The sequence below is a fragment of the Melozone crissalis genome, unplaced genomic scaffold (genome assembly GCF_028551555.1).
Source record: "Melozone crissalis strain CALT ecotype California unplaced genomic scaffold, PUWL_Pcris_2 ptg000005l_1, whole genome shotgun sequence".
NCBI classification, from domain to species: domain Eukaryota; kingdom Metazoa; phylum Chordata; class Aves; order Passeriformes; family Passerellidae; genus Melozone; species Melozone crissalis.
In genome coordinates this window covers 19,932,380-19,957,535 of record NW_026535783.1, presented here as the reverse complement: position 1 = coordinate 19,957,535, position 25,156 = coordinate 19,932,380, and the positions used below count along the sequence as shown (strand labels likewise).

At 44.0% G+C, this 25,156-nt stretch overlaps 1 protein-coding gene across 4 annotated transcripts in view; it reads right to left on the bottom strand.

The window, feature by feature from the left end:
• Positions 1 to 21,379, bottom strand: part of SEMA6A (semaphorin 6A) — a 115,973-nt gene extending 94,594 nt beyond the window's left edge. For 3 of the 4 annotated variants that reach the window (XM_054282076.1, XM_054282095.1, XM_054282104.1), the window contains exon 1: positions 20,755 to 21,379. The gene's annotated coding sequence lies outside the window, so the exon portion shown is untranslated. Of the gene's footprint in view, positions 1 to 19,466; positions 19,549 to 20,754 lie in introns of those variants that run through there. The other variant, XM_054282087.1, reaches the window with a different exon arrangement.
• Between the last annotated feature and the right edge of the window lie 3,777 nt (positions 21,380 to 25,156).

Sequence of the window (25,156 nt, the reverse complement as noted above, 5' to 3'; positions counted from 1 at the left end):
TCTTTGTTTCTTTATTCACCAAGGCAGCTTTTGCTGTAAGAGGCAGTCGACAAAGACATACAGTTTTTTGAAGATAACCTAAGAATCACTAGATTACTTGCCAGCTAATGCAATGTGTATTTTTATCTTTAAAGAAAAATTTTCCTATATGCCAGTGTTGCTAAATCCCGTAATTTTTTATTACAAGGCTACATAACACCGGGTATTTTCTTCGATGCTCTGGCTTCTGAAACCAAGATATTAAATGAATTTTTCAGGAGTAAGAGAACTCTTTGGTCCCTCAGGAACACGTTGCAAGCTCATCTATTTCATCATCTGAATATCTGCTCAGGAAAGCTTGGTAGCACCATGTCTCTTCACATTTCCAGAAAAACAACACTCCTATGAATGTTAGGAAAGACTTTGTGACATATTTTATCTCCACTCATCAGAGACCCAAGTCAAGGAATTCAAACCACTGATAGAAACAAGCCTTCCAAGCACCACTTCTTGCAGACAGAAGTGAGCTTGCTCTGGCCTGTGGCGCAGCCCAGTGCAGCCCAGCAGAGTCCAGCGCGGGTGGAGCCGGTCGGGATGGGCTGAATCCACCCAGTGACAGCGCTTCGTGGGCATTCTGTATCCACACGGAAGCTGCAGAATCCATTTAAAGAAAAGACTTTTGCTGCCTATTCTCGAGAGCAAAAAGTGCAGGTTTGCCCGCGCCCTGCCCTGCCCTTCAAAAGTATCCTACACCTTACAGTGCCATCAGGACTCCTTGAATATTCAGCAGTTCTGAAAGTCATGACACCTCCCTCAAGCCTCCACAAATGCAAATGAAGCTAAACCATAAGAGCAAAGCCCTGGAGAAAATAAAACTCTTTATTTGTAAGAGAGGAAAAATTATCAAATACATCCCAGGAAGACATTCCCCTCAGCATTAACCTTTATGATTAAGCAAAATAACAAAACCTACAGCTCCCTAGTATTTCCATTAAGGATATATAACAAGTAATTAATTGTGTTCACATTCTATGTAGAAAAATATTTTTTTGTGTTTTGAAAAAACTGGACTGCATTTTTAGTGGTCAGCAACAAACCATGGTCACCGAATGGATCAGAACGAAAATAACTGTAGGCACAGTGCCTTCCCTGTGCTTCCAGTTTTCCCATGTACAAGTTGAAAATAGGTCTCAGATAATTAACTCCTCTTCTGCATAGTTGTACAAAGAAAAATTATTTAGCCACATTTCCATTTTACTTTACAAAGTCTAGATCAGTCCTAATGCACACCGAATATTAATGAGTTACCAAGCAGAAAGCTCATCTTATGGAACATACACATACCCTTCAACACCTTTCACAAATTCTAATGTCTTCAGATTTTCATAATCTCAATGCAATTTATTCCTAATGTCTATTTTCGAATTTGAAACTTTCTCACAGGGAAGACACAAAGGTAAGCAGCACCTGCTTCCATTTGATCTCTGGAAATGCACCATCGAGCCGGACGATGCCACACACTCCGCAGCACTTACCAGGACTGACAAAAGGTTACAAATGGATCTACTGTCTCAGGTGTTATTGGACACTGCTAATCAGCAGTCCTTTAATTCTAAGTCCTGAAATTAGCATCAAGAGGTTAACTGTGGGAAGCCAGAGTCATAAGGCTGTACGGAATGTCCATGGAAATTACTGTCTTACCAAATTGGCTGATCGTAACCTCAAATTTCCCTTTATTATTTTGTTGCTTGTTCCCAGCAAAGAGCCAGAGTAGTAACATTGTATTTTTTTTAATTCAGTCTGCATAGAGAAGTCCACCAGTAAATCTTTAGCTAGACAGCAGACAAGCACACCCGTCCAACTCTCTGTATAACATCAGAACACTGGAATGGGGGCTCTGGCCATTATGACCAGCTCACCTACCCTGCTATCCCATCTTTGGCAACAACCAAGAACAGGCCTCCAAAAAAGAGAAAAGAACAGAAGCATTACTGAATACCTCTAGCGTTTCACAAATTTAAAATGTCTTACGGCTTTGTGCCACTGTCTACATATATGTGAACATACAAATTTAGTGCTTTAGCTGCCTTGCCTCTGTTTACAAAGGTAGATAAAGAGGGGAAAAAAGGAAAAATCTGTAACTAATTAAAAATTCTAAGCCTCAAAATGACCCAGTCTGGGGGTTCTTTTAGGCACATTAATGCTACACTTCTGGTACTTCTGTAAGTCACATGGCTAGGAGGCAAACAGCAGGTTTCTCCTTGGAGGAATGGAAATCTCTGTCGCTGCATACTGCAGAGCACTGATGCTTAGTAGGGAGCAGCGAGTGAGCAGATACAAATCACCTGGGGGTCCAGCCATCTGCCTCTCACCCTACCAGATCAGAGGATCTCAGCTTTAAACCTATTTCCTGCCTCAGCAAAAAAATGTGTTTTACCCTTGGCAAATGTACATCCGGATGGGACACTCTTCATTTGCTGAGTTTTCATTTGTAAAAAGTCAACCTTCCTATCCCAGACCGGGCTGTTTGTTTGTTTGTTTGATGCTTTTTCTCCTTGTAAGAAAATGCCATCTGCCTAAAGCTGTTCAAAAAGGCTGAAATCGTCAAAAGTAATCTAGGAGAATTAACAAGTACGTGTAAGGTGGTCAAAAGTGTGTAATAAATGCTATTTAACTTCTGACTGTCATTAATCACTGACATCGCTGAGCACATATGGCATACAAAAAAACATTAAAAAAGGCCCTTCCCACATGACTTTTTAAAAAATTCTTCTGAATTCTACGTGTGGTCTGGGTTAAGCTTTATTTTTTCTTTTTCCCCCCCTTCTTAATTTTTTTTAAAATGATATTGCATTATCTGGCTTAGAAGGAACAAAACAGTATTTCACAAACTTTATTTCAATGTTGATAAAACATAATACAAACTCAGCAATTGCTTACCACATCTTTTCCCTCAAGACCACCGTGAAATCCTAAACAAGTCAAAAGGGCCATACTGAGAATAAATATCAAAGACACTGCCAAATACGCCTTTCTATTTAATTAACAGACCAGCTCATTAGCAGAAGAGCTGTACAGGAGAGTTTGCCTGCAGCCCTTGCTGACATCAAGACTGCAGAGAAGTAGGTTGCAGTCACACATGCAGAAAGCCAGCCAGTGCTGGCAGCAGTACATGGCAGCACTGGGTACAGGGATGCCTGTCCCCTAATGCAGGTGTAACTCTGCAGCACGCCGTGATGGGAAGTGAGATTTGGCATCTTTGGGGGGCATGGAGTGCGGGTGGCACAGCACATCCCTGCTCCACCAGCTGGGAACATTTTCTGTGTGCAGGGGGAATGGGTGGGAAGGACAGCCCTTGTCTCCAGCGTGCGGACACTGCCTTGTCCCACAGAGCCCCGCACGGCGCCTAAACCAACACAGTCACGAGTGGTAAACAAACATTACCATCAGAAAACATATGCAATACCCGTGTGTGTAGGAGGGGATGACTGTCTGCACCTAGTCTGCGTGGTGAAAGGGAATAGCTCACAATGCAGCCTCAGCAGCCTGCTTCTGGGTCAAACAGCCTGTCACTGAGCAGCACCATCTATTACTTGGTTAGATTTTAGTACTTGCTCAGCACAAAGTAGCTAATACTCATAGACTGCTCCAGGAACTGAAAAGACTATTTGTCTGAACTAAAGGCAGTTAATTGCAGCCTCTCCAAGGAGCATGTTCACGTTATTATTGGTGGGTTGTTGTTGAAGATATCTTAGCTTAAAATACCAACAAAATCTTAATTTACAATAATTTGAGGATTTCTTCAACCCTTTTCTATTGAGAAAATAAAATTTGGGGTACTTATGTAGTCACAGCTGTTACTAATCAAATTTATTTAAGAGAGTAATGTGAAACAGCATGTTTGTGCAAGTTCATAATCACAGCAGAATTAAATCATTTTTACAGAGCATTTATTTGAAACGTTCTGTACACAAACTTTGAATATGGCAGAGAATATTTCCCCTGCATTTATGTTTGATTTCATTCCTGGAAACCACCATAAAAACCCTGCTCACTTGCGGTAGGGTTCTTTATTTATGCTCAGTTTTAGTTTTAAGACCTGTGACAAACACCAGATTGCTCACGTTCGTCACGACACAGGCAGAGTCACTACACATCCTGCCCTGCCTCCTGGTACTACCCAGCCAGTATAACACACTCCTGGCGCTCTCTGGAGTGGCCTGCTCAGCAGGTTTCCCCTCTGTAGGCATCCAGGTCTGGAGCTGGAAAAGGGGCTTTGAACTTCACATGGCTCCTGGCACATCTGCAGTTACAGCCACAGCGTCACAGCCACTTCTCAGAAGGACGGTCCTTGCATCCACGTTACTCTTCCTGCACTGCAAAGATCAGCCCTGTGCTGGCTTTCTGTACAAAGACAAGCCCTGCTCATCTTGGCAAGAATTTTGGATCCAGCAGAGACCTGGAGGCTGCCTGCTTCCGGAGTCACCAGCTTCTCCCCTTCCCTTCCCCATCCACAAATCCTCCCTTTTATAAAACACATGCTGCTATTTTTTAAAAAAGGTACAACATACCGAAATCTAACTTTTAGAGCTTTTAATGCCTGTGTTCACCAGCCTTCTCCAATAAGTCTACCAACTATTTTCCTGAAAAGTGCCAGGTGCAGAGGTTTTTTTTAAAGGAGGCTTTACTAGTTCAGTGGAAACTGGCCAAAAGCCATGAACTTGTTCCAGGCAGCTGACCAGCCAGCTGCAACGGGTGATGCCAATGCCCTTTCCTCATGGCTGAAACATGTCAGCTCACCACAAGCCTGGCAAGAAGATCACACAGCCCATTAGCAACTTCCCTTGAAACACACAAATTCTGAAGCCTCCTTCCACCTCTTTGCCCAAGTCTTAGTACAACTAAATTGCTTACTGTCCTTGTTTTTAATGTCTACTTCTGCATTCCTCTGTGTCAACCTCTTCTCCCCACAGAAAACAACACTTCTCCAAGCCAATCTCTCAAAATCTTTGGCAGTGATGGAAACTTTCTTTACCAATAGTGTGTGAGAGAAGTTGGGAGTCTCGTGAGATTTCTGAGAGCAAGGAGAAACAAGTGGGCATGGAGAGGAATCACATCTGGACATTTTTTCTCCCCCACCTACCAAATTCTATGAGAGGGGTAGAGAAATCAGGCAGAGAGACAAATGATTCCACTTCATCTCCCGTATGCCATCTGTTTTTTTCACTCCAAGCTTCCTATACACTTTAGATGATGACAACTCATCAGAAAGGAGTCATCCCACAGCATACTGCCGTTTTGTAAGGCAGAGAGCATTTTCACCCTGCCCTCCTCTCCTCTGGCACTTCAGCTGTCCCTCTGCACCAGTCTAACCATATACCTACACCTATTCCCTTAGAATCTCCTTTGAGAAATCTTCCGCTTCTCACCTTTGACATTACAGCTACTTTCCTTGCCTCCTATAACCATTTTTTCCTTAAAAATTACTCAAACATCTGTGTTCGTCCCATCACTCATGGGGGAAGCTCGGAGCTAGCAAGAGTAGTATGGTAGCACAGCTGCACCCACTCATAGTTTCAAGGTTTTTTGTTTTCTTGTTGACTTAGTCTTTATGTAATTTTTTCAAAGATAATGTTTTTGAGAGGTTACACGTAACAAAAGCACTGATATGACTCCATAAATTTAACTTCAATTTAATTAACTGGAAGCATCTGTCAGAAACAACTTTCTCATTATTAAAATACTTTGACTGAATATTCAGTTTAAAAAAAAAAGTGATCAAGTTACAGTGACACCTCAACTGGGACCATCTTAGTGGTTTTAATATGGAGGAAAAAAATAAATCTGCAAATTATTCATTGCTTGCAATCTCTTGCAAGCTCATAGAGCAGGCATTAACCTGACATATAAACTTTTACAAATATTATTAGCACTTCAAAGACACCACAAATATTGAAATAGATAAATTCTCTATTACTTATTCTCCTCCGATATATCCTTAAGCGGGACAACACAGCTTGTCATCTTTTGCCTGCTGAGTTAAGGCTGAGAATATGCATTAGGCATAATGCATTCAGTTCTAGGAAAGGGCTTCATTTGAACTGATAAAAAGTGAGAATTTTTCCTGCAGTTAAGGGAGACGTTTTGTCCTTAGTTTTCCATTTAGATCGGTAGGCTCCAGAAATAAGTTTCATCTTTTTGTATCTCACAGTATAAGATAAAGTTGAAATGGAGTTTTAAGCAGAATGATGTGAGTGACTCTAAGATGTCCTAGTGTTTTTTATGTCTACAACGTGCCCAAAGACATTGACTCTGTTTCACTCAGTTTCACCTGTTGATGTTGATTGGAAATATCTGTATACGCTTGGGAGATCACAGTTTCCATCATGAGTGCATTATAAAATTTCACTAACCATCCCACTTATTTCTTAAAAGAGAATCAGTCTAACTAGTTAGTATGAGCCACCTTGTCACTCAGTGGCACTTGTGTTTCATTCCAGCTGGTTTCACCACATTGCTGCAGAAAGCACTTTTCCTTGACGGAATGAGCGAGACCAGAGCTGGAGTGGCAGCGTGCTGCCCACAGAGCCAGGGCTGCTGATGCACCACTCTCAGAAGGGTGACTGGGGCTACAACACATTCTTCATCAGTTGTGTTTGCTGTCCCCAAAATCCAACACACTCTTCAGCCTCCCTACTTTCCAGGCTATTCAGTGAATATTTAGATGGCCTTGGGGCAGATGGCTTGAGTTTGTGGTTTGTGGACTTGCCTTCTTCAGACCTGAAGTTATGAGCCTGCACAAAGTAGACATCTAAACAAACAAATGCAAAGTTTGGTTTATCATCAGGTAACAAGTGTGAGTAAAGATATCGGGAAACATCTAAGTTGCAGATAAATTTCCATGCATCACCAATGGATTTCCCATGCAACATCTTCATGATGTACTCAGGAAGGGAAAGCTAGAGTATTTTATGATTCATTTGGCAAATCTGTTTTGTTTGTGTATACGTTTGAGCTGTATCTGTAAAATGTCTCCAGACATTTTAGTCATGACATATTGAAACATGAAAAACTAGCTATTTTTTTTTAAAGTGAGACCTGCTCAGATGAGGCTGAAGAACTAAGAGCTTTCTATGTGAACACATTGCCTTCCTTCTACACACAATGCCAGCTGCTTGACAGGAGCTGTCCTCTCCAACCAACACCTGCAGGTGTGCAAATCTAGGACTTGAGGTGTGAGTTGAGCAGCGGACAAAGTTGTGAACTCAGGTCAGAAGCAAGCAGCTATCCATAGAGCAATTGCAGGGTGCAAGTACAAACACACCACGTTTCCGAAAGGTCTTCCCCAGATACAAATCCACGGTACCCAGGCAAAATGGATTTGGGGAGGGGCACAACACACAGAGGTTTAGAGCCAGAAGAGGCCTAAAATCAATGTATGTGACCATAGGCATCTTGATCAGCCAGCTGTGTCCTTCTGCTGATTTCGCAGCCAGTGGGGACCTGAAGAGATCCGCAGGCCTGGGGGCCCAATTAGTCCAAACACAAAACCTTTTCCATGTGCATTTTGCTTTGAAGTAAAAAACAACCAAACAAATAAACAAACAAAAACCCCAGAACATGCTAACCTCCTTTTTTGTTAAGACTTGAACACCTGGGCTTGAGTCCTTAATGCATAAGTAACTCTTGGATGTCTAAATAAAAAACCTTTCAAAATCCACATTTTTATCCTCCCTGGATCCATAATGACTATTTTTAAGAAAATGAAGACTTAAAGATGTTATGTATCAAGGAAGATACAAATGAAATTATTTTAAATAACCTCTGAGTTCACATGAGACTGACATGAGGTAAAATTTCTTATATAAATGCACAATATTTCTCAAGAAAATAATAATAATTAAAAAATTAATTGGACAATTGAAAGTTAAAGGTACCCTTGTTTTATGGATCAAGCCCATTTTTAGCTGTTTTTAGAACTGCTTTTAAAATAATTACTTGAATTACGGCTCCTTTATTTTTTTTTTCTAAATACTGTAACAACATGCAGCTGCTGCAAGCCTATTTTTCTGCATCTTGCAAAGACTTCAGATAATTCTGGAAGCTCTTTAAACATGAGAGAGTATTTAAATACTCTTTCAAGCTACAGAAAATATACTTCATATGAACAAGAGGATGTGGTAGAATTACTGCCAGAAACTACTAAATGGCTTGCAGCAATATCTATGCTTCTGTTTCAGGAGGAGACAAAAAAATATGTTTAAATGACATGAAATCCCTCTTCTCTCCTCTCCTCTCCTCTCCTCCTTGCCCCCAACTAATTTGCCTTAACTTAATCTGTGCTTTTAGCCTCCCTTCCCTATGAGTACTGAACAATAAAGCACTAAGAGAAAAGACACTCGAGATAAACCAAGCAAATGTTAATCTGGGGCACTGTTTTGCTTATAAGCACAGCCCTTGTTCTACTCAGTGCAAATTGTATTATTTTGTGTTCAATTGGTTGCATTTATTTGAGCGTCTTATCTATCCTGTAGGGCTGAGCAAAACGGCACACCCACTGAAACAAACATGAATTTATTTTCTGTAAAAGCGGGGCTGAGACATGAAAGCTGTGAAAGAATCTTGTTAGCGATTCTCTGTGTAGGCAGCATGTTTCACTTTAATCATATGCATTACAGCCTCTACCCATCAGAGGCTTCAGATTCACTCCTAGAGCTTCTTTGCACATCAGTTTGGCTAACCCACTTTCTGGTGTTCCTGCCTCTGTGTACAGAACGAAAGCAGAAGACGGTTCTGCGTTTTACGCTGCAGAGGAAGCAGCAGCGCTGCGCACACACACAGACACACAGGGGCAGAGCAAAGGGAGCGCCCTGCAGAGCGCGGCCCGCGTCCATCGCCGCTCCCTCCCGGCTTCTCTCGGCCGCTCGTTCCCTCCCGGAGTGCCCCGGCCGCCCGCGGAGCCTGCACGGAGCTGTTCAGACACAAGAGGGCAGGCGGCATGCGGAGGAGAGCGCCCGCAGACAGCGCCGAGCAGGCTCCCGGCGAACCTGGGGAATCGGGCAAGCGCCTCTCGCACCCAGCGCCACAATGCGTGTGACCGAGCTCTCCGCCGGCTCCTCCAGCCGTCACACACTCAGTTACAGCCGTGCCCCTGCGCTAAAAACTGTGTCAAAAAGGGAATGCTCCTATTCCCTTGAAACCTGTGGCAATTTACAAGGCCGCTCTGTAACAGGAAGAAAAGTTACTGCGCCTTCTTTCCGAGATTTGACGCGCAGTCTAATGAAAGTGCGGCACATTCTCTCTCAGTGTATTCCACCCGCTGGAATATTTAAGGCTCTCCCCACCATAAATGTATTTCGGTAAATGTGTTGTGTTCGTTCTTACACAACCCTGCTATTTAAATGTGGGTAGTTGTTAGAGCAGGCTGTCATACGACGACTATCTAGAAGCAGGCGGTGCAGCAGCAAAGTAGCACACCAGCCCCCCTACTAACACATTCTCTGCTTTGCTGTTGAAAAATTTCCAGTACTTGAATCTCTGAAGCTAAAATGCTAATTCAATTTACAGATCCATTGCAGTCCCATGCCTTCTTGATTGTTTCGATATTTTTTTATTGTTATTTGTATTTTGAGCTTGTGACTTAAGTTCTTAAAAAAAAAATCAGCAATTAATGACTCCTAATGAAGTCAGAAAGATTTATGCCACCAATACTAACAAGTCAGAGGTTAGCTCTTCTAGACAAACTCCATGCCTAATAAAATGAGCATGGAGATGCAATCTGAAGCAAAACTGTGCCCTCAATTTTCTGTTTGATGCCAACAGACCAAAGTTAGATCCTGCTAACCTGTATTTTCTTGTCTCCACCCAGCTCTTCTTCATTTATACACACAAGCAATGGAATTGATTCTGATGACAGGTCCATCTAAACTAGGGGCACTCGTTTGAGTAGATAGTTGGATATTTGGAGCCTGGAACAAAGGAGGAGGTGAGGAGTTGTCCTTCTAAAAATGAGGTAGTTAAGCATCTGTGTAGATGTTCTAGGTTTTGAAAAGTTCCTTAAGTTCTTTGGCTGTGACAACAATGAATCCTTTTATCTGCTTCCATCTAAAAGAGATTACTGACCATTTATAGAAAAAAATTAAAAAGTATAATGAATTGATTTGCTATTGAAAGTAATTCAATGAAAGTGTTCTTACAGGCCGCTTCAGACATCAGCAGGCATGATATAGTCTACATTTTCCATCCCTTTGCAGAACATCAACAGCATTTAATCATATCAACATGTTATCTGGAAGGACCTGGATGAATTGCCTCTCTCACATAAACAACACTTGAGTTGTGTGTTATTTCTTTAGGGTTTTTTTAATGGGTTTTTTTTTGCTTTTTCTTTTATTTTTTTGGCAAATGATGCTATCGCCAGGATTTCAGCTACACAAAAGAGATTATGACAAAGATGAACACAAACAAAAACAGTTACAATGGTAAAAGGCACATTGAAAAGGAAATAAAATTAATGTGCCAGAGAACTTCCTCCAATGCACAAGTTGCCTTATATTTTCAAAGTTTTTTTCTGATAGTCACTTTAACACATGTAAGTAGTACTCTTAATAATGTTTTGAGAAATCAAAACTGCATTTTTCTCACAATCATCCAGTCACCAGCCTTCATCCCACACCTTCAGGCCATTAGCTCAATGTTGGCTAAATTTGCCTTTTGGACTACATGTGTTGTTGAACGAGAACAGGATCTCTTTTTTTTTTTTTCATCTTGGGAAAGGAAGTGTTCTGGCAGCATGTCTAGGTCTTACGCACAGAACAGGATAAAGCAAAAAAGACGACACCACCCTGAAATATACGCATCTCGTGATATAATTAATCAGTTTCTGAACATGATGAACTTCCCTACAACAGAATTAAAAGGAAACACCTTGCAGATAATAATGAAAAACTGTAGTAGCTCATGCAAAAATCTTTCCTTTTCCCAGAGCAGATCTTTAAGGATTTAGTTCTTAATTTCTTTTTAAAGAAAAACAGATTCCTATTCCAAATAAAGAATAATTTCACTGGATGAAAAAAAAAAAAAGGCATCCTAAAGCACCACTACTTTAAAGTTTGTCTTCTTACTTCTCCAGAAAACCTCATATAACTCTCCACTTGAATTTCTTCCCAAAAACAAACAAAAAAATCCAACCAAACCAAACCCCAAAACAAAAATTCTGAACAATGTATTTCTAGAAAACAAAGTACTACTGCAGCGACACAGTTCTTACAAGATATGTTACGTAATCATCCTCATATAACATAGTACAGGAAATTTCAAAAAATCAATTTAAGTGCGATAATTTCTGATTTAATATGGTTTGGATCAGTAAGTTGTAATTGCAAAAGCCGTGCATTTGTAATTAATGAGTAAAAATTATTCAGAAGTAGAATGGGTTGAGTGCCATTAGAAGTTTATACACATAGTACCAAGTTCTGTTCATACAGAAAATTAAATTCAAAAGTTGATTTTAATGCACGATGCCCCTCTTTCATTAGGGAGCTCTGATGAAAAGCCAGTAATATAAAGACTATGACCCAAAGTTCAGTATAGCAGTCGAACAGCCTCTAATCCTCTCTATATAATAAAAATGCATTTTTGACTCAAATACGAGGCTGCACTTCGCCATGTTCACGGTGTGAAGTACCACTCAAGGAAGATAATCCTGCGGGACTCTTGCCCGCAGGCAGTGACACCAGGCTGTGCCCCACGTGTGGGGCATCTCTCGGGAAAGGCGTGCCATCCCTTCCTTGCGTGCCATCCCTTCCTTTTCCTTGCCGTGGTGCGTTGAGGCAGAATTCCCACACAAACACAGAGCTCCAGCTGCCCTCCGAGCACTCCTCCCCATCCGCCCTCTCCAGCTCTGAGGCTGAGCAGGGACAGACCGTTCCCCTCTCCTCGGTTTGCTCATGAGCACTCGGCCCAAGACAAGCACCAGCCTCCCAGGAACATTCAGGTGGCTCAAGATGCTATTGAGCGAATATGAGATCTGCAAAGCAAATGCTGTGACACCGCTTGAAAGACAAAATTGCACTTTCACAGGAATTATTGTTTTCTTTTCTTGATAAGATTAGTGTATTTGGTGCTAAAATTCATCTTTTTGGGGATGCAGAAGAATATTTATTATCAACCATAAGCAAACTGAAAGGAAAATACTCCCAATGAAGTGTCCGAGTCACCAGCTCAGGTATTTAAAAGATACACAGAGGTATATAAAAGATGTGTAGATGTAGGGTTTAGGTGCATGGTTTAGCAGTGGACTCAGCAGTGTTAGATTAAGGGTTGGACTCCATGATCTTCAAAGACCTTTCCAACCTAAATAATTCTATAGTTTTGTACTGAAGTCTAAATGGTGTAAGGGCTTGTTGATAGGTGCTGAGGAGAAATGCATTTTTACCCTCCAACAGACAGGCTCTTTATACTGAGTATTGACTTATCACTCACTTCTCTGTTTCTTGAAGGCAAAAAATAAATAGCAAGGAAGAAAAAAAAAACAACCACCATTGTTAAAGAAGGTACAAATGTTCCTTACAGAACTGCTTAATTAAATCTCTGTGCAGGGGGATCCTATACCCAACCTCAAACTACATGGAATACAATAAAGTCTGAGGAAAAAAAGCACAACAGAATTTGTACATCTACAGTTTTGACCCAAGATATTTCCTCGCTGTTACAATTGCTACCTCCCTTTCAAAGGGAAATAAAAAATGAGGGAGGCATAACATTCTGTCAGTCTAATAGACACATGTGCATTGTGAGTTTATCAGGAAAAAGACTGGGATTAATTTTACACAAAATATGTGTATTCAACACAGAGCAGGACGATTATAAACCAGAAGATTCCATTTTATGCAAAAGTATAAAATTCCAAACACAGATTTTGTGTTCATCTACCAGCAAATGAAATTTAAAATCAAATTTTTGGACTTCATTAGTTCAATTCATAGGGCTCCTGAGGATGTAACAGGCTCATGTTCTCAATCTGCTTGTTGATCTCACTTGAAAAATTGACAAGACTGGGTTGTAAAGTCCCAAGCTGAGGATGTAGAACTAATCTTTTAGTGCAAACTAACCATATGAAAGCAAAAAGGTTGCTGTTTTTCTGATTAATTCAAATTATACAGAATTCTTTAATCTCAACTATGCATAGTTTTGATATTGTACTTTGCTTTGATTAGTCAATACTGCATTTTGTTGTTGTAAACAGAAGACAGTCAGTCTTTCAGCTACTTTCCCGTTGGACATATTTCCTACTTCACCATTTTTCTCACTCATCAAAAAAGCTATTTCTAACATCTCACAGCTCTATATTTCTGAAAGCATGTATGTTTTAATGCTGAGTTTATGAACAAATATTGAAACATCATTGAAAAAATACTACCAATGCCAACACAGCACTGGAAGAGCTTTAGTTCTGTCTGAAAAAAGTTAATTTCCTCTTTTCTACTTGGTAATGCAAGCTGCTCTGCAGCTAACAAAAAGGCTCTTATTGTCTTATTAAATTTAAAGTAGCAATAAACATTAACTCAGTCTCAAACATGGTATGATACTGTATGTAGCTAGGTTAAAAGGGAACATAAAAGAAATTACCTGGATTGTTAGGGAATCCTAAATGCCTTAATTTACCCAACCATTTATCAGAAAAACTAACGAAAAGCCTTTTTTGTTCTAGCTATTACTCTCTGAAGTGTGTGACTTTACCAGCAAGACAAAACAAAAAGCAAATCTTGGGAGCTACTATCAGTTGGACATTCACATAACGAGGTCCAGAGAGACATATCCAAAAGTTTCCGCCTTTAATCCAACTCTGACTAATGTTGGATGCTGCTCTCTTGATCCATCCGAGCTCTCCTACTGCCAAAATAACTGCAAGGCTTGCAAGTCCGAATGCATCGTAAGCCTTTCCCAAGGCACCCCAACACTATCTGAGGCACTGAAACTATGGCAACCGAATAAGAAAGCAGCCTCCATGATTAATAGATGAAGATCCCAGCGACAGTGCCTTGCTAGGCCATAATTCAAGAATGCAGTAGGAATTAGCATAGAATCCATCTCAATCTACCAATAAAAAGTAGATTTTGAAAGGCATCAACAAAATCACAGGTTTTTTTTCTGCAGAAAAATGAGAAAAACCCACCAAAAAAACCCAAACAAAAAACCCCCATGGAACTATAAACTGTTCAAAATCTCATTAACATTTCAATGAATGGCTGCCTCAAGAGCAAGTAATGGATAAATGTTCATGAACAATGGTGAAGGAAGCAACATATGAAATTTTCTATTCAAGTATAAAAGCCATATGAAGAATACTCAATATATAGAACATCTAAGTGAAACTGAGCAGACATAGATAGGAAAGTAGAGATAATGTTTGCTGCAATAAAGAATATAGTTGGATGCAGTTTTTCCCACTGTGTTGGGAATTCCTATGGGAGAGTATTTTTTCTATCTGCTGAACTGGAACGCCCAACCATAGCTATTATATAGTCCACACATTTTCACTGTTAGAAGGTCGCTGAGTCTATCAGGGTCATTACAAAATCAATGACCATTAGGAATACCTTTTCTTTTTAAGCACATAATGAAACTTCTGCTATTATCACCAGTAAAAGTACTGGTAGAAAAGTCTTCATCCAACTAGATATTCTCAGACTGATATGAAAGGGCATAACAAAACTATTGGGGCTTTTTTTCCACTTTTATAAGCTCTAAGTTTTCACTAAAGACAATGGGTTCCAGAAATCACAAAAACATAGGGATGGGGGCATTTTTTGCCTGCTTCATGGAAAGGGTGTAATTCTGCAGTCAAGGCATGGCTCTGCCTGGGAAGGACGAGGGAGATGATGCCAAAAGCTTCCCATCCTGACGACAGGGCCCATGCTGTCCTGTTAGAGTGGTGCAGCAATGCTGTGCACCTGCCCCTGGAAACTCTTTCACTTCAGAACTGCAGGCATACTGCACAAGTGTACTGCTGTGGAAAGTTCCTCAGTAGCGATTTTGTCAGTAGCTAAAAAAAAACCCAAAACAAACCAAAAACCTGCCACTAGCAAAAATGGCATAGAGTAGTCCATGATACATGAATTTCAAGTATGTTATATAAATACTTTACATAGAAGTGCCTATTATTAACAATATTTTTAAAGGAAAGGTCATCACTGAATGTAGTGAATTTACCATATGTCTTCACTCTCAAGATACAGCAACTGGCAGTTCTGTTAATAGCTGGTTTATCTGCTTTATTTTACATCTCTATTTCAGCCACTAAAGAAACACTCTGGGGCTTGGGGGAAAATTTCTTTCATACAAAAATGACTTTGAATTCACATCAAGCATTATTACGGCTCTCCTTTGGGCTGATAAATGACAATAGTTCTATACTAGGAAAGACTTAGTGAGATTTTTCAGCAAATTATGGGAGAATTCTTTCAGAGTTTTTCTTGTATTCTTCCTTTTCTGAAATCTGGTTGTTGTTGGTAGTGGTGGTTTGTTTTTTTTTTTTTTTTGCTTTGTCTTTTTAAGAGAATTCTACTTTTTAAAATTAAACTATAGCCAGAGTTAAACTTGAGATTTCAAAGGTCATAAACCTGGTAGCCTCATTTATGTTCATTCGGTGCATGAAAGCTGAGAACATTATTATTTTATGAGGGGGAAGCATAGATCTCTCTTACCCCCTTCCCTGTTTCCAGCAATAGCAGTCTTTATAAGAAATGCCAAAAACTGCAGATGTTTCTATGTAAGCCTGTCCTTCAAAGAGCCCCTCCTAAGACTTCCAGAACACCCTAATTTTTTTGCTTATTTTCTGTTTTTTTCTCTCCCTCCATTCCCATGCTACATTTAGTTTTGAATCCTTTCACATCTTCCAGAGGCTAGAATAAAATAGGCAAATGAGAAGCTTGGGAACTCCACAAGACACAGAGGAGCTGCAATACCTAAAATTATAACACAGTAGGTGGCACTCTTCCCTTTAAAACCTAAAGCTATGCCTTGGGCATGTGCTGCCATATTGACATGTTGCAATCAAGATCCAAAAACCAAAGCAACCCTCACCATAGAAAATTAGAGATCTCTCAACACTGCAGAAACATACACACTCAATTATTTCCATGGCCATGGGTAACACAGCACTAAAGAAAATAGAGGCATACAGACTCTGCTCTGCCAGGTTTGTGCTTGAACTGGAGTAGTCTACTTTTACCCCCACAGACCCTATGCACATTTAAGCTGTTCCTTACTCAGAGAACTGGTGCAACAGGCCAAAAATGAAAATATTCCTATAGAGATCTGTCAGGCTCAGGTCCAGGCTCTCCCTCAGCTGATTACTTCTGTGTTAGAATGCTGTTCATGGTTACTGCATGCTGTTGATCAGCAGTTGGACTCTGTGCTACTGACTTTATCTTGCTGTCAAAATGTCTTGCCCACCTAAGAATAATTCTGATACACAGAATTTATGAATATGAAATTCTTAAATGGTCTCCAGTAAAAAGCATTACTTATAACTCTTATTTTTCTGTTGCCCTGTCAAACAAAGCTTGTCACAATTTGTTGGATGTGACTTGCTCCATGACACACAGATCTAGGTCTGACTTATAACATTAAGGATCAGTCCAATCCAAATGTGCTCAGAGGATAGCTTCAGGTTCTTAACAAGTATTGATTCCCAGCAGAGGACAGTATTTTCAGCTTGCGGCTTAAACACAAAAAAAGGTCCACATTTAAGTAATATTTCAGCAACTGCATTTACTCTTAGAAAATTGCTCCGGCAGGCAAGGCGTTCCTGGGTCAGCAAAGCTTACTCGGGTGAATGAGATTGCAAAAGGTGAGGGCTAAAGATTTACTTCATCAATAAATGAATAGTAGCAGGTCAAGTACTGCAGCATCTGTATCAAATAGTGATAGTGAAAACTTCTGGTTTAGTACAGTTCAACTTCTCTAGCATATGCTGCATCTAATATAATTTCAATGTTGTTTTCCAGAATTTCAGGATTTACTGGCTTGTTTGTTTTCAGCATTCTGCTACAGCATATGGGAATCAGGTACTATACACAAAACATTTGTTTCAGTAGTATAACAATGTGTTCTTGCAAAGAAGCTGAATGTAAGACATGTATTAGCTCAGGTCAATTTAATCCTAAAACATTTTATGTCTCCCCTGCTGTAAACCATGTGAGCTCCTTTCATGTGTATTTATGTATGGCTCTTCAAAACAAGATGACAAATTTCCCCTTCCCTTCACAAAACATGCACAAGCAAGTTCACAATCACCTACTTCCTTTCTAATGCAAACAATTCTAGTCTGGATTTTTCACAGGTCATTAGTTTGATCTCTGTCTTTCCCTTTTTCTCTTTTTTTTTTTTTTTTTTAATTCCTTTCAAAAATTTAATGAAGGCAACTCTTCATTCTCAGCCCAATCCACCTCCTTCTTCAGTCTTAAACACCAGTAACTGCAATCTTCTATTTGCAAACATAAAGGGACTATGTCTGATACTCACTTTCATCTTCAAGCAGCTAGAAATGTTAACTAGCCATCTTCCTCATAGATGTCAGTGCCCAATTATTTTTTGGTTCAAGTAGTATGAGTTCAGTTGATAAGGCTGGTTTGCCATTAAGCAAGAATACACAGTTTTCAAGTAGACTAATTGAGAACACACAGAACATCTGTGACTGCCTTGTTTGTAGTCTCTGAAAGCATTCACCTGTGCTTCAAGCCTTTGGTGCCTAGTACATGACAAGCAAATGTTGCAAATACACATTACAATATTACTTACTGTTTAAAATTTTCTTTAGCATTTAGGCGGAAATCTCATCTGGGCATGCTGCTCCTGAGCAAAGCTTCCATGAATGCCAGAGATTTTCTCCAGTGAAGAGTGGTGGAGAACGGAAATCAACTTTTTTATGCACATGAAATTATTCGGCTTTAGAGAGAGTCATTTCTCTCTGTCTTGTAACTTATAAGAAGCTACGATATTAAAACCAGGCTCCTATTAGATAAAAGGATGCCCTAGACAGTGAAACACCTTGGCAACTCTACTTCTTTAACAGAGACAAACCTCCCCGATCCTACTGCAGCACTTGCTTTCAACCATGTTCAAGCAATTCCATGAAGAAACAGATTTGCTGGAGCAGATCTGAATTTCCTCACAATACACTAGAACAGTCTCATTTATAAAAAAATAAAGAAAGAAAAAAAGAGACACTAACAACAGCAAGATCACTTTATGTTTCTAATCTGAAAAAAATGGTATGAGCATGATAACAGCTGCATAAATCTTACCATGAGAGAAAGCTACAAAATCTCAATGAATTTTGAGAATTGACTTTAAAAATCAAAAGAGCCCGACTGCACTGGACTTTGTCATCCTGATGTCAAAGGATTTAATCACCAAGTAAAGATTACTTGGATAAGAATGGTTTACTGGATGACACTTAAATTTAATGAATGCACACCAAAAGCATGAAATAATTGCTGCAAAGACAGTGAGGAAAATCACACCTTTAGCTACTATCTTTGAGGCCAATTTAGTAACTATATCGTTGCTGGATGATACAAAACACGTTAGAAGAATCTATGTCAAATAATAATCAACTTCGTGCAGCCCTGTGACAGAAAATGGTTGTGGACACTTAGCACTTCGTTATTTACAACACCTGCATGCTGTGTGTGCTCCTTTAGAAAATGAAGCATTCGACTTGCTTGCAGCGTCAGGAATTAGTATGTTTTACAGTTTATCACAGACCTAAATAAAGCCTTTATCTTCTGCTGTTCCATCAGTGAAATAATTTTCTGCAGCAGCTAAACATCCGTGCTGCACAGACACTGGCACAAACGCGCATGTTTACAAACTTCAAAAGCAGCAATTATCTCGGGAGAGGAACAGGAGAACAAATTATCTCCTGAACAAGCGGCCAGGGCTAGAAAAAGACAAAGCCGTTTGTCTAAGGGAAACCCAGCAGTTACTGCCTTGAGACTCACCCCGGGATGAGCCAGGCAGGACAGAGGCGGTGGCGACAGGCAGAAGGGCATCTCCACTGCAACTGACCGGGCTGAGCCTCAGCCCCGCTTTCCTCGCCAGCCCTCTGCGCGCACGCCGTCCGGTCCAACCCCGGGAGCGCCTCCCTTGGACGGCGCGGCAGTCAGGCACGAAGGAAGGGCCCTCGCAAGAAGCAGGTACTTTCCTCACGCATGGAGACCCAAACTTTCCACCGCCCTCCCTGGCGGCGGGGCGAGGGGCGGCGCTGACCCTCGGCCGCCCCAGGGGCTGCCCGAGCCCCGCCGCCCCCCGTGCCTCGCCGCCGTGTCGCCAGCGCCCCGCAGGACGGAGGCACGGGAGCCTTCCCTGCCCGCGCACAGAAGGGACAGGGTGTGTGCGTGCAGAGTGAAATCCCTTCCCTGCTCAGCATCCTTTCCGCTCAGCACCATCCTGTTCCATGCTCGGCATCCTTTCCTCACCTCAGCATCACGCTGTCCCCTCCTCGGCGTTCCTCCCAGCCTCAGCATCCACAGCACGAAGGAGCCCCGCTCCCGGTCCCCGCCCGGCCCCAGCGGTCCGCGCGGCGTGCGGCGTTTGCGGGGCGCCGCGTCGCCAGCGTGAGCCTCTCCTGGAGGGCCAGCCCTGCTACTCGCCATTAAGAAAACTTTCTCTTTTCCGCCGTTTCTCCCATTTGGCCCGGAGCCCGAGGGCGGAGAGGGGCTGAAGGAGCGACAGGGCGAGCGCTGGGCGGAGGGAGAAGAGTTGCGCTGCCTCGCACGGCTTCCCGCCCGCCGGGCGGCCACGGAGGGGTCTGGCCTTGCCCAGCCCGTCTGCCGGCGCTCCCCGGCCAAGGAGCAGCGGCTCGGCAGTGCCGCCGGCCCACGGGGGAAGAGGCTGGAGGCGCCCGGCAGAAAGGGGCGGGGAACATCCCTACCCCAGAGGCACCCTTGGCGGGGCTGAGCGAGGGCGGCCGGCAGCCCACCTTCACCGGGGCCGGGGCGGAGGGGACGGCGGCCACTGTCCGTGGGGAGCGGGCGGGGAGGTGAGCCCGCGGCCCCAGCCCACGATCGCGAACAAAGCCCGCGGCTGCGCCTAGGGCTGCTCCGCGGAAGAAGTTGCCTCGATTCCCGGCCACTTCCCCCAAAAAGCAGCGCCAGCCCCGGAAAAAACCAATAAAGAAACACATCGGCCGCGACCCAGCTACACCGCGGGAACGGCAGAGACGGCGGGGTTACGCCTCTGCACGGAGCGCACACATAGTTGTTGTAACAAAGACCCCGGCACCAGCCCCGCACGATGCCCGGCGGCCCCGGCGGCGGCGTCCCGCGGTGGCCAGCTCCCCGCGGCGCCCGGGCGGGCGCGACCCCCGCCAGAAAGGGCTCGGGGATGGGAGCCGAGGAGCCCCAGCCCAGCGCCCGCAACCCGCGCCAAGGGTTAGGGGAGGGAGGATAACATGTTGGGCAATTGGGGTCGGGGGCGGGGGGGGAAGGGAAGAAAAATATGAGGGTTAAATAAAAAAGGGAAAAAAAGATGAAGCCACGAGATGCCGGTAAAGTGACAACACCAAGCGCAGCGTGTACACTTGCGGGAGGGTCTCCTCCTCCCTAGGCGCTGCAAACGATGTCGAGACAGAAGGCAGAGGCAGCCCGCCTCAAACCACACACCACCACCCTCGCTCCTTCCGAGCCGGCCGGGCGATCCGTGAGCCTCCCCTTCCGAGCGATCCCAAAACATAAGGTACGGGTACGGACGGGGTGGGTACTGTACCTTTTCGGTGCATGTATCTGGGCAGCTAGAGGACAACTAGCTGATGTAGTGTCCCATTTAGTAATCCATTTTAGGGGATCTCTCTGGGAAACTGGAGCCACTCTCTCTTTTGCAATCCTTTGTCATTACTACATGTGTGCTTCCCAGGGGATGGTATATTTAATATTTCTACTTTCTGAATTGCAAACGCAATTTGTTCATTTCCAATGATGGACGAAGAAGGGAGTGATCAGAGAGAAGAATAAAAAATAAAAAAATAAGAAAAAAAAAAAAAAAGCGTTAGCAACTCCTCTCCAGACCCAAATTCCACTACGGTTCCACTCCAGTAAGTCCCCTTCAGTCGAGCCTCGGGAGGTAAGTCATTTCGGGGTCTCCTGGTCCCTCTCTACCAGAAGTGCTCCCGGTGTGACGGCTGCTTCAGGAAAACTCCGAGGCTGGAGGTACACGCTGTGCCACGGCAGGAAAGCGTAGTCGCTGCTCGCCTCGAGCTGCCGGGCATCGGACTGTGCGCGGCGAGGACGTGGGAGCCGCTGTCTGTCTGTCTCTGCCTGTCCCTGTCTCCCGCCGCTGCCGCTCCGTCTCCCGCCGCCCTCCCGCTGTCCCCGGGACGCGGCTCCGCCGGCGGAGGCGGAGACAAAGCCCGGACTGGAGCGCGGCGGACGGGCGGGCGCGCCCCGCTCCCCGCCCCGCCCCGCCCACCGCCACGGGCGGGGCCCGCGCGCGGCCGCCCCGCCCCGCAGGGGGCGGGGCTGGGGGCGGGGCCGGGCGAGGCGTGAGGGGATCCGGGCGAGGCGTGAGGGAGCCCGGGCAGCGCGGAGCGGGGCGGCCGCGCGTCGGTCTGGGGCTCGCTGTGGGCGGAGCTGCTGCCAGCGGCACCTTGGGGCTGGTGCCGAGCGTCACTGGGCTTACGTAGAGCAGGTGTCTACGGAAGGGACTCGCCGCCCCCTGCCATCGCCCGTTTTCTCGGAGCTGTCGCCGCCTCCAGCCATCACGGTCGTTCCGCGCCGGCAGGGCGCGGAGAGGCGGCGAGGAGCGGGGAGACGCCCGCGGCAGCGGCGAGAGCACGGGGCGGGACAGGGGCAGCCGGCTGCAGCCCCCCGAAGGACTCGCCGCTTCTCCGCAGGATCTAGGGCTGCTGCGGAGCCCGGGGCGGCAGCGAAGCCCCGCGCACGGGGCCGGGGCGGGCCGTTCCACCTCGGGCCCATCCCCGCGTCCCCCGGGGAAAGCGGGGACGGGGGCTGCAGCTGGCCGTCCTCTTGTCGCCTTTTCTCCCTTCCCACCGTCTCAGTCCCGCCTCGGTGGTCGCTGGCTGCGCTAATCCCTGTCTCGGAGCCGATCCAGCCGGGAGCAGGAGCAAGCGGCGCTAATACGCTAATCCCCCTCTCCCGTCCCTGCGCCGAGGCCCCCCGCCGCTGCCGCCGGCGGTAATCCTGCCGGCCCGGCCGCGGGGCGGTGCGGGGGCTGCGCCGGGCACCGCTCCCCGCCCGCCGCCCGGGGGCCCCGCGCCGCCCCCGCCGCTGCGCTCCCTGCACGCCGCGTCCCCGCCGCGCCCGCAGAGCCCGCCGGGGCGCTCGGCCCCTGCCTGCGGACGGCCCGCGGGGGGCCCGAGCCACTGGCCCCTGATTCCGACCCTCCGCGCCCTCGTGCTTTCCGCTCTTCCCGGCCCCTTCTGCTCCCGCGCCCCGCTGACCTCTCAGAGCATCAGGGCTGGGACGGACGGACCGCGGGAGCGGGCTACGCTGTAAATCCAGCAAAATAGCTCGAAGTCAGTGAGGTGAAAATCCGCGTGTTCCTTTCTTCGACGGCGGCATGTGATTCCTCATGAGTTTTAACAGTGATTTTCACCCTCTAGATCTCCCCGGAGTTAAGGCTGCGAGGAGAGCCTCTAGTTGTTTCAGCGTGAAGATATCTTGTTTCCAGGGAATTCATGTACATGTGCAATTACTTTAATATGATTTATTCTTTTTTTTTTTCCCCCTAACCAGATAAGTGAAAGGACAGAGTTCCACTAGGAGAATTGCTGTCAGGTCACGAAGTATGGCATTAAAATTAAAATAATTACTTATTTATGACAGCTGGGTTTTTTTGCCTTTTATTTTCAGATAATGAAAGGACTGTAAGACATTGGTTTGGGATCTGTATTTGATTTGGGTCTAAAATTAACCACACACCCATTCAGTTTCTAGTTGTTAGATTACAAGGGAAAACATTCATCAGTATCAAGAAACAGTTTCTTCTTTCCTTTCTGACAGTTTAAACTGTCAGAATGTATACTTAGGGTAATTTTATGACCAAAGGAACCAAGACCTAATATATATTTTCTTTCTTTCTTTCTTTCTATCCCTGAAAATCTAAAACAGAAGTGAGTTCTGCACCAAACAGGGTTATTGCTGGAGACAGATAAATTTTAGTGAAACAAACTTCTTCTGGATCTGTAAGCAATTAGAGAAACTCAACTGGTACAAATGATTTCTGGGTACCAAGTGTGTGTCAGAGGGGTTAACCAGATGAATGTACCTTGATTTGCCAAGACCCCTAACCCTATTTCCACAAAGAGGTCCTTGATCATATCATGGTACTTCTTCCTCTCTCAGGAAATGAGAACAGAGACTGAACATAGTCAGGACTTGTGGGGAATACCCATTTCACAATAGCTAAGGCTGACATTTGATCATTATATCATGTTCAATCACTGCACACATTTTGAGGTGTTCAAAACCGCCACCACCTTTGTTGTGGATTTGAACTGGAAGCAGATATGGCAGGTTTGGTCTTTACTATGTGCTTCAGCTATTTCACAAGTATTTCCACAATACTGAATGGTTTATTTTACCATTGCATTTCTTTACTAATCAAAAAAGGCTCTCTGACAGAGAATATTTTCCCCTCCTATATTTAGGCTTTTGAAAAATACAGACCAGATTTTTATACAATGAAATTTCTGGAAGAAGCAACACTAAAAAAATCCTGTTTTCCAGATAGTGGAACTAGCTAAGGCTTTAGTTACTAGAAGTTTTATATTCTGGAGTTTTTTACAAAATTGTTTTTCAATCATCCATTTTCCCCCTGTCTTTACTTTCCAAGCCTTTGCTGCCTAACTTCAGTTAAATCATGCACTGTAGCCATTTTTCATTTAGCCCTCTGCCAAAATGACACCAAGCTCTTCTGTCCTTCATTACCTCTTGGTTTGCTCTACAAACTCTTTAAGTGTCTTCATGGCTTGAAAACTCACCCTCATTTTTACCTGACTCCCTGTTCCCTTTCTCACTCAGTACTCAATCCAATGAACTATTCTCCTCGTATTTTCTCTCTCACCAAGCTTTTTAGTCTATTTTTGTGGAACTTTAATGTCAATCTCAATTCTTCATGCTGTCAGATTTTCTGAAAACAGAGACACAACCTTACTTGTTTTGCCTAGACTAGTTAACAATTGTGGGCTACTCACATGGGCTTGGGGAAGGGAATTATTACTCTTACTGATGGGAAAAGACATATTTTTTTTTCACTGTCTGCTTTTTGGCAGCCGCAGCAGTAGAGTGCGGTGGGTTTTCCAGTCAGGAATTCTTGGTGAGGTCTCCATGGAGCTGTGCATTTTAAAATCCTGATCTGAACAATTCACACAGGCTATAGAAAACTTCTCCAACTCCTTCCAACCCCTCTGCAAAGTAGGTCTTTACCAAAAATTTTACCTTATTTTGTGTGAAAATGTTACCTCTACTCCTCCTTAATCACATGTGAAATATGTTTGTGAGACAGCTGGCCTGTATGAAAGAAGGGCATTTTTATCTCCTTCGCTGGCAGCACCTGCCTCTTTCAATTGGCGAGTGCAGAGTTCAATGCTAATTTTTGTGCTAAGTCCCACATATAATACATATTTTCTACTGTACTGTCTTCCCAGATCCATGTGATTGTTAGATGCAGCTCTCAGGAGTTGGGATACTACAGGGGTGCCGTGGCACCTTGTTGAGCTCACCCCATTCATTGCCTTCCTACACCAGAACATTCAACACATGTGCAAAATATGCAATATTCCGTGATTCCAGTTGTTACTGTTAGATTCAGTTCAGCTTCTTCTTGCCACTCTTTCAAAAGCTCAAGATACAGCAGGGTTTTTCATTGTCGAGAAACAACAGGAATCGCAGAGCTGCGGACTTTGACAGCTGTCTGGGAGATACAAGGGGGTTTTGCCCCAAGGAAGGTATGAGATAGTTTTGATGTCCACGAGGGACTTAAATTAAGGTTGTAATCTTAGGAGGGCTTGTACTCATTTTTCCTCTTTCCTACTTGGGCATCAGCATCAGAGGAAATGCTTTTACCCATGGAAATATGTTTCACCACAAATAAAAACAAAATGTTGAATGCAGCACATCTTAATATAAAATAAGTGTTGACTTCTTTAATC